The sequence below is a fragment of the Pollachius pollachius genome (genome assembly GCF_949987615.1).
Source record: "Pollachius pollachius genome assembly, chromosome: 2".
Classification (NCBI taxonomy): domain Eukaryota; kingdom Metazoa; phylum Chordata; class Actinopteri; order Gadiformes; family Gadidae; genus Pollachius; species Pollachius pollachius.
In genome coordinates, this window is record NC_136935.1 from 7,999,120 (window position 1) to 8,007,960 (window position 8,841).

Consider the following 8,841-nt stretch of genomic DNA (forward strand, 5'->3'; position numbering starts at 1 on the left):
TTTGAGTGGCTTTGTTTCACATGAGAGAGGTGTGTCTAGGTTCTGTGAAGCTCAACTCATATCCACGTGAAGTGATGTTGTCATATCATTAAAAGTTTCTGCTGAACGAGGTGGGAGAATCACTACCAACTGAAAACAGGGTTTAGCCGGATGTGTTACGGATTATAGACGGATTATAATCCCGTGTCTGGCCTTTGAATTATGACTGCTGATTAGCAGACAATGCTGACGCCCATGAAGCCTGAGAACCAATCTAAGCGTTGGTTGCATGAGAGAACAGAGCGATTGAACATTGGAAACATCAGAGGATGAGGATGAAGGAGGGAGAAGCTGTACCTCAAGGAGACCTTGGACCTGAGGGGGGGGAGGTATCTGCTGGTGTCCCGGAGGAGAGACAAGGAAGAGAGAGAAGTCAAGCTGTCACGATTGAGAGAGGAGCATCGCTCACACTATCGCGAACACGACCAGCTAACACCAAACAGGCCGAGATGAAACCGTAGCGCTACATTTAGCACGCAGCGCCTGCGCTACATTTAGCACGTAGCGCCTGCGCTCCATGAGGCGTGAAGCACAGGGAGCTTCCTGTCCTGAAGCCACTCTCCTCTCCACTTCCTCCTCCTTGGGGTCTGGAGTCTGCTCCATCTAGGAGCAGACCGCCATACACCACCTCCAAGCATGGATACCAACCCACCTCCTCCTCCTCCTCATCTTCCTCCAGCTCCTCCTCCTCATCTTCCTCCAACACCCCCTATAACACGTCCTCTCCTTCCTCCTCCTGCTCCTCCAGCTCCTCCTCCTTCTCCTCCTTTTCCCCCTCCTCCTCCTCCTCCTCCTCATCATCTTCCACCACCCCCTCCTCCTCCTCCTCCTCCTCCTCCTCCTCCTCCTCCTCCTCCTCCTCATCATCTTCCACCACCTCCTCCTCCTTCTTCTCCCCCACCTCCTCCCCTTCCTCCTTCTCCTCCTCCTCCTCCAACCACAAGGAGAGGGAGGTGTAACAACAGAAACAACAAGTATCCCTTTAGGAGAAGAGGTGTAGAACTGTGACTTATAAATAGAAACCGATCCTTGAATGGGTTTCTACTCAGGGCTGGAGGCAGTGCAGTATGTAGCTTGGGGGTGGTGCAGTGTGTAGGGATTGAGGAGGTGCAGTATGTAGGGGTGGAGGTGATGCAGTGTGTAGTTGTACAGTAGAAGGAAGACTACTCACGTATCTTATTCATGTATCTTGTCTAAATGTAATCCTGAGCAAGATGGATAAATGCCCTAACCCCTACCTGCTCCTTAATGACATGTTTCTGAACTCACTGTCAAACCCCTACTTTCTCCTTCATGATATGTTTCTGAAGAGAGAGAGAGAGAGAGAGAGAGGGAGGGAGAGGGAGAGGGAGAGAGAGAGAGAGAGAGAGAGAGAGAGAGAGAAAGAGAGAGAGAGTGAGAGGGATGCCTCTGTCTATTAGGGAATTAAAAACCAGTCGTCTGGTTTCAAAGAGCTGCTGTGGGTGTCCCTTCCACTCACACAACACAGAGACCAACTCACCTAGTCTGGGGGAGGAGGGGAGAGAGGGAGAGAGAAGGGGTGAGAGAGGGGGAGGGATGAATGGGGAGAGAAGGAGTGATAAAGAGGGAGGGATAGAGAGAGAGAGAGTGTGAGAGAGAGAGAGAGAGAGAGAGAGAGAGAGAGAGAGCGAGAGGAGGCCCATGTGTAAGACTCGGACCCACCACTCAACAGTCCCTCTGTGACAGACGGGATTAGCGGAGTGAACTCTGTGATCCATCGGAGGCCATGATGGAATGTAAAGATCTGCTCCTCATCGTGCTCCCCTTCTCCCTCCTCCCACACTCACCCCCTCCTCCCACCTCACTCACCCCCTCCCTCACCTCCTCCCCCTCCCCCCTCCCCCTCCATCCCCCCCTCCCCACTCCCCTCCCACACCCCATCAGCCGGTTCTTGGAAGCCTCTTAAAGGTTAAAGGTCAACCCCCTGAAAGGTGAGGAGCGGGGGGAGGGGGCTATACGTGACCCCTCCCCCCACCCCCCACAGGCCTGGTTGCCGCGCAATGCCACAAACAAACACGCGCGGCTAGCGTGCGCGACACCAGCCGCAGTTAGCCTCTCCGCTAGCCTCTCCGCTAGCCTCTCCGCTAGCCTCTCCGCTAGCCGCTCCGCTAGCCTCTCCGCTAGCCTCTCCGCTAGCCTCTCCGCTAGCCTTGCTATACGACCGGTGGCGGCGGCGGATGGGGAAAGGCCCTGCGTGACGCACAACATGAATTATTGAGGCGGTTGGTGGACGGCGGCGGGCGGTCAGGTTTCAGCCGGTTGATCCGCGAGGAGGGGCGGCCTCTGAGCGCCGACGCGTCCCGCCGCCGTTTGAACATCAGCGGTAAGCGGCTACCTGCCGTTAGCGGTGAGAGGTTAGCGCCCCGGGGCGCGGGGTCTTTCATGTGCTCGACGTTGGGGGGGGGGGGGGGGAATGCGAGGGGGGGCGGACTGCCGGCCAACGTTCCAGGGCCGGTAAACGGATCCTTGATGTTAGCGCCGCCGCCCTAGCTCGTAAAAACACTTGTTCGTGGATTCCGCAAGCCACGCCGCCATACGTCTCTCTCTCCGGGCGAGCGATGATACGGGGGGGGGGGGGGGGGGGGGGGGGAGGCTCTTTGTGTTGATCTCTTACGCCAGATTTATGTGCTGCCGGGGGCCAAAGATAGAGACAGACCCCCGGGTTCACCTCACACTGAGGGGCCCAGGGGCTGAGAGGGGCCGGGAGCAAGGTTACTCTCTCACCCGCTCTCTCTCTGTGTCAGTGTCTCTCTCTCTCCATCTCTAACAGAGTCTCTCTCTCTCTCTCTCTCTCTCTCTCTCTCTTTCTCTCTCTAACAGTATCTCTCTCTCTCTCTCTCTCCCTCTCTCTCTTTCTCTCTCTCTCTCGCTCTCTCTCTCTAACAGTATCTCTCTCTCTCTCTCTCTCTCTCTCTCTAACACTATCTCTCTCTCTCTCTCTCTAACAGTATCTCTCTCTCTCTCTCTCTCTCTCTCTCTCTCTCTAGCAATATCGCTCTCTCTATCTCTCTCTCTCTCTCTAACAGTGTCTCTCTCCCTCTCTCGCCCCAGGGTCTCCTCCTCGTCATGCTGACTCACAGAGAGGGAGGTTTGGTTCTCCTGCTGCTGAGCCTCAGCCTGCTCCTCCCCCAGCCCTCAGGAGGTCAAGGTCAGGACCAGGGTCAAGGTCAAAGCCAGGACCAGGGTCAAGGTCAGGACCAGGGTCAAGGTCAAAGCAAGGACCAGGGTCAAGGTGAGTCTCATGCGAGGTCTGAACTTGATCCCTCCGCTCTGTGCCAGAGATCAGGCAGAGCAAGGCGCTGGTTTAACACAATGACGACAGGGAAGCAGTGGCAAGCAGCCAATTGCATACAGAGTCAGTTGAACTAGGCCCGATGATCATGCCTCTTGAGCTGAAGAAAATGGCAGCAGCTTCCCCAGACCAACATGCGATCTACGATGGAGCTTGGTCTGGCAATAGCCAGGCTAGGTTACAGTCCCTGTGTCCCTCAACTGGCAGAGCAAGGCACTCACACTGCCAGGGTTGATGGTTACAATCCCTGGTTTGCTCAACTGGGAGGGCAAAGTACTCACACTGCCAGGGTTGGTGAATACAGTCCCTGTGTAGCTCAACTGGGAGGACAAGGTACTCACACTGCCAGGGTTGTTGGTTACATTCCCTGGTTTGCTCAACTGGGAGTGCAAGGCACTCACATTACAAGTGTGAGGTTAAATTCCCTGTGTAAGAGCAGGACATTAGCACTGATCTACTCACAGCTCTGTAAAACAGAGCATCATCAATGACGTGACATATTTTACTAAATAGCTTTTAACTTCAGTGCTACCAACTGTAACTTCTGTAAAACTGGATATTATGTGAATAACCACATATCATACAAACTGGAGTGTGTATCCAATAGAGACTTCCTGAAGTATGTCAGTGTGACGCAGTGTGTAGGCGTTAGTGTGTACCTTCTGTTTGTAAGTTAGTTGTAGCCGTTATGTTCTGAGTGAACACAACGCCATACGATAGATGGGAAGTTTTCCAAAATATCGGATTACTATCAATCCCAACAGCACTATTAATACCATTAATAGCACCGGCACTATTAATACTGCAGCACCCGTTCCTCAGAACTGCACTGAAACCCTCTCACGGTCACATGACGGGCTCTGAGGTTTGGTGATGTGGTTCCTGTTGTCCTGGGGATCAGTGATGAGTCCTCTCATAACTTATTCATCAGACACTGTTCAAATGAAACCTCTCACACTTTATTAGCCGCCGAGCTGTCCTCCTCCCTGGTGGACTCAGCTGTGAAACCCCCCTCTCCTACTGTCCCTCCTGGGGGGGGGGAGAGGGGGGAGGGAGGGGGGAGGGAGAAGGGAGGAGAGAGGAGGAGGGAAGGAGGAGGGAGGGAGGAAGGAGGAGGGGGAGGAGGGAGGGAGGAGGGAGGAGGGAGGAAGGAGGAGAGAGGGAGGAGAGATGATGCAATTGACCTCAGACACACGACAAACATGTTGTAGGATTATGGATACATTGACAATATTCATGACACTAGTTTATTTACTGAGGAGCGGGTAGGGGTTAGACAGTAAAGAGACAGGGCGTGTGCCAAGATTCTGTCACCCAGGTTCAGCCCAGGTCCTGCCAGGCTGGGGGTTGGAGGGTCTGGGGGTTGGGGGTTGGTAGTCGGGGGGTCGGGTATGAGGACATGGGGGTGAAGACGGCTGGAGCGAGCTTGATGTCGCTGGCTAAATATTTTTCTAGTGCAGCAGTTAGGAGCCAGAGGAAGATTAAAGCATGGTTCATATGACGAACACACACACACACACACACACACACACACACACACACACACACGCACACACACGTGGGGGTTTGCGTGCACGTAGCCAGGTCGGTCTGGAAGAGGTTCATCTGGCAGCAAGCGGGCGGTTTTGGTTTCACAGCTCCAGCAAATTTAGACCAGGACCAGTTTCAATCAGAGAGAGAGTTTTGTACCCTATGGGGCGATCTAACTCCTCCCCCTCTTGGCAGGTGAGCTTGGGACACCGGTACACACCTGATCCACCAATCAACCAATCAGGAGCACTTTTGGGCGGAGCTTAGAGTGGGTGGGCGAAGCTTAGAGCTTGCTGGGTGGGCGGAGCTTGGAGCTAGCTGAGAGGGCGGAGCTTTGAGCTAGCTCGGTGGGCGGAGCTTAGAGATAGCTGGGTGGGCGGAGCTTGGAGCTAGCTGAGAGGGCGGAGCTTTGAGCTAGCTCGGTGGGCGGAGCTTAGAGATAGCTGGGTGGGCGGAGCTTGGAGCTGGCTGAATGGGTGGAGCTACTGTTTAGTCTCATGTTTCGAATCATTTCGTAAAGCAACCACCTTTACTTCAAAACTCCAAAATGGTGCCGAACAAATCACTGGAAAGTTGGACAATTGAGTCCTTTAGGCGATTTGGAAGTCGAGTTCTAGGTTTTTCTCTGAGAGGTAGCAGGCCGCCATACTTTCATAACCCGCGATGAGACCAAACTCTCTTATATAAGAAGATGTCCGACTGTGACGGTTCTGAAGTTGGGCGTAACATTCCGGGTCGGGTCCCGATCTGCTCTGACACTCACACATCCCTCCTTCAGAGCGACCCCTTTATGCTCTCATGCTGACAAACATCGCACTACAGAAGAAGATACTACCATTCAGCCAATCACAAACCAGCTCTGTAACCATGAAAGTAGAACCCGGCTACTACTACTCTATTGTTATTCTATCACTACTACTATACTACTCTATTGTCCTTCTATCGTACTAATAATACTACTACTACTCTATTGTTATTCTATCACTACTACTATACTTCTCTATTGTCCTTCTATCGTATTACTAATACTACTACTACTCTATTGTTATTCTACTACTACTACTCTATTCTATCACTACTACTATTAATCTATTGTCATTCTACTACTACTATGACTACTCCATTGTTATTCTGTCACTACTACTACTACTACTCTACTGTCATTCTATCACTACTACTACTGCTACCACTATTGTTATTCTCTTACTGCTCACATACTCGCAGCTTCCGGAACGGGGGCTCTATCCCCCCCCCCCCCCCCCGCCTTGTGTTGTTGTCTGAAAACAGAAGCTGCTGGTAAACCTCTGTCAACAGTCATGAGAGCTCCCCTCTCTCTCTCTCTCTCTCTCTCTCTGTTTTTCTCTCTCTCTCTCTCTCTCTCTCTCCCTCCCTCTCTGTCTCCCCCATCACTGTCTCCCACATTCTTCTCATTGTCTTGCTGCCTTTCTTTCGTTGGAGGGAAGATCATCAAAACACGCACACACACACACTCACACAAACACACACACACACACACACACACGCACGCACACACACACACACACACCCCTCAGTGCTGTGCTCGGTGGCAACACCGCTGGCTGTGTCTGTCAGGGGGTCAGCGGGGAGGTGTGTGAGGTGTAGGGGGACCCCACGACCCCCCAGCTGTCCCAGCACTCCCACAACGTGTCCGGACCCCGGTCTGATATCACCCCCCTCAGCTGCTTGCGCTGGGAGGCAAGATAGCCCATTGTTCAAGGTCCATGTGTGTGTGAGCGTGTGTGTGTGTGTGAGTGTGTGTGTGTGAGCGTGTGTGTATGTGTGTGAGTGTTAGTGTGTGAGTGTGTGAGTGTGTGCGTCGGTGTGTTTGTGTATGAGTTTGTGTGTGTGTGTGTGCGTGCCTGCTTTTGAGTGCATGCGTGTGTGTGTGCGAGTGTCTAAGTGTGTGTGAATATGTTTGTGCGTGCGTTTGCATGCCCACGCGTGTGTGTGTGTGTGTGTGTGTGAATGCGGGCACGTGCGTGAAAGTGTGTGTGTGAGTGTTCCCACAGCCTAAATGACAGTCACCAGGTCAGGAGACATTCCCGACATTCCGACCCGACTCCGACCCGAGCCCAGAGAAGAACAGACCCCCAACGTTACAGATTCCTCGTTAACGGCCTCCCCAGGAATAAATCATCCCGCAGCCCCTCTGAGCCTCCCTTTGTATTTAGACCCCTTAATGAATGGGGTGGGGACAGATATAGAGACAGAGGCACCGGGTTGGACGGCTGATTGATGGATGTGAAGGAACAGCCAATGGCAGGAGCGCATTTGGGAAAAGATGGTCCAGCATGAAGCTGGTCGGATGTACAATGGCTCTGTGGCTCAACATGAGTCAATAAACAATGTTATGGTTAGATATTAATAAAGGTAATCAGGTGATGGAGGGATGAGAGGAGAGAGAGAGTGATGAAGAGATGAGAGGAGAGACAGAATGATGGAGGAGAGACAGATTGATAGAGGGATGACAGAGGAGAGACAGAATGATGGAGAGATGAAAGAGGAGAAACAGAATGATGGAGAGATGGCAGAGGAGAGACAGAATGATGGAGAGATGAGAGAGGAGAGACAGAATGATGGAGAGATGAGAGAGGAGAGACAGAATGGTGGAGGGAGGGGAGGGGAGAGGTTTGCCAGAAGTGAAAGGGAAGGTGAGTTGTAGTGGGTGGGCTGAAGGTGTGGAAGGGGTGCGGGCTGAATTCCAGTTGTTGTCTGGGCAGGAGCGAGCAGGTAGAGACACACGCGCTGCATTCCCCCCCGCCCACACGCCTCCACATACGTTCGCTGCGTGCCGCCAGCAGACAGGCGTGCTGCCACACACACGCACACACACGCATACATGCGCACACACGAGTGCACACACACGCGCACACTCACTCACACATACACGTATACACAGAGGCACACACACACACATGCACGTACGCACACACAAACACACACACATGCACGCATACAGGCACGCACGCACGCATATACACACATATGCACACACACGAAAGCACAGACACACACACACACACACACACACACACACACACACACACACGCACACACACACACACACACACACACGTGTGGGACTCATGTCCCCGGGAAAGTGTTGGCTCATAACTACGACCCACGAGGCAGTCCGTTTGTATCAGAGGTATATGAGCCTTCACCTTCTAAAGGTCACATGTTTGATCAACTATCTTTAAATGTATCGTCAAATTTCTCAAGTTTATAGTTTATAAGACAGCCCCTCCTACAACCTCACACGCTTTCTAGGAAACCCTGTGTTGGGGGTCTGCCTCAGACCAGACCAGGCCAGACCAGACCAGACCAAACCAGACCGGACCAGACTAGACTAGACTAGACTAGACTAGACTAGACCAGACCAGATCAGACCAGACCGGAATAGACCAGACCAGACTAGACCAGACCAGACTGGACCAGACTAGTTTATACCAGACCTGACCAGACCAGACCAGACAAGACCAGTCTGGCTCCAAGCTGAAGTCTGCTGTCCAAACACATGCGTTGCGCCACCATGTTTGTTATGATTAGGGCTGTGTGTGTTTGTGTGTGCGTGTGTGGTGTGTCAGCTGCCCCGCGTCTCGCCAAGCTGCCGTGGTAACGCCACACCACACACGCGTGCCGCGCCCCCCGCCTTGGGTCAGGGGTCGACGCCGTCTGCCATCATCGGCCAACCAATGGGAGGGGAGGGGGAGGGACAGCTGTCAGCACCGGGGGGAAGTCAAACATCCTCCTGGAGGTCCTGGCTGCTTATTGGTCGCTTACCATCAAAGCAAAAGAGGCCATGGATCCCCCTTGTTTCAGCAGCAGGTCAAAGGTCAAGAAACGTAACCTGCCCGAGATGTTCAGTGGAGCTTATTCATAATAAGGAGAACGATGGGGTTGTACTGGGCAGCTCCCAGTAGAACCAGTAGAAAACT

At 52.9% G+C, this 8,841-nt stretch overlaps 1 protein-coding gene across 1 annotated transcript in view; it reads left to right on the forward strand.

The window, feature by feature from the left end:
• Nucleotides 1–8,841, forward strand: part of dlk2 (delta-like 2 homolog) — a gene marked incomplete at its 5' end in the record, with an annotated part of 33,320 nt that overhangs the window by 20,439 nt on the left and 4,040 nt on the right.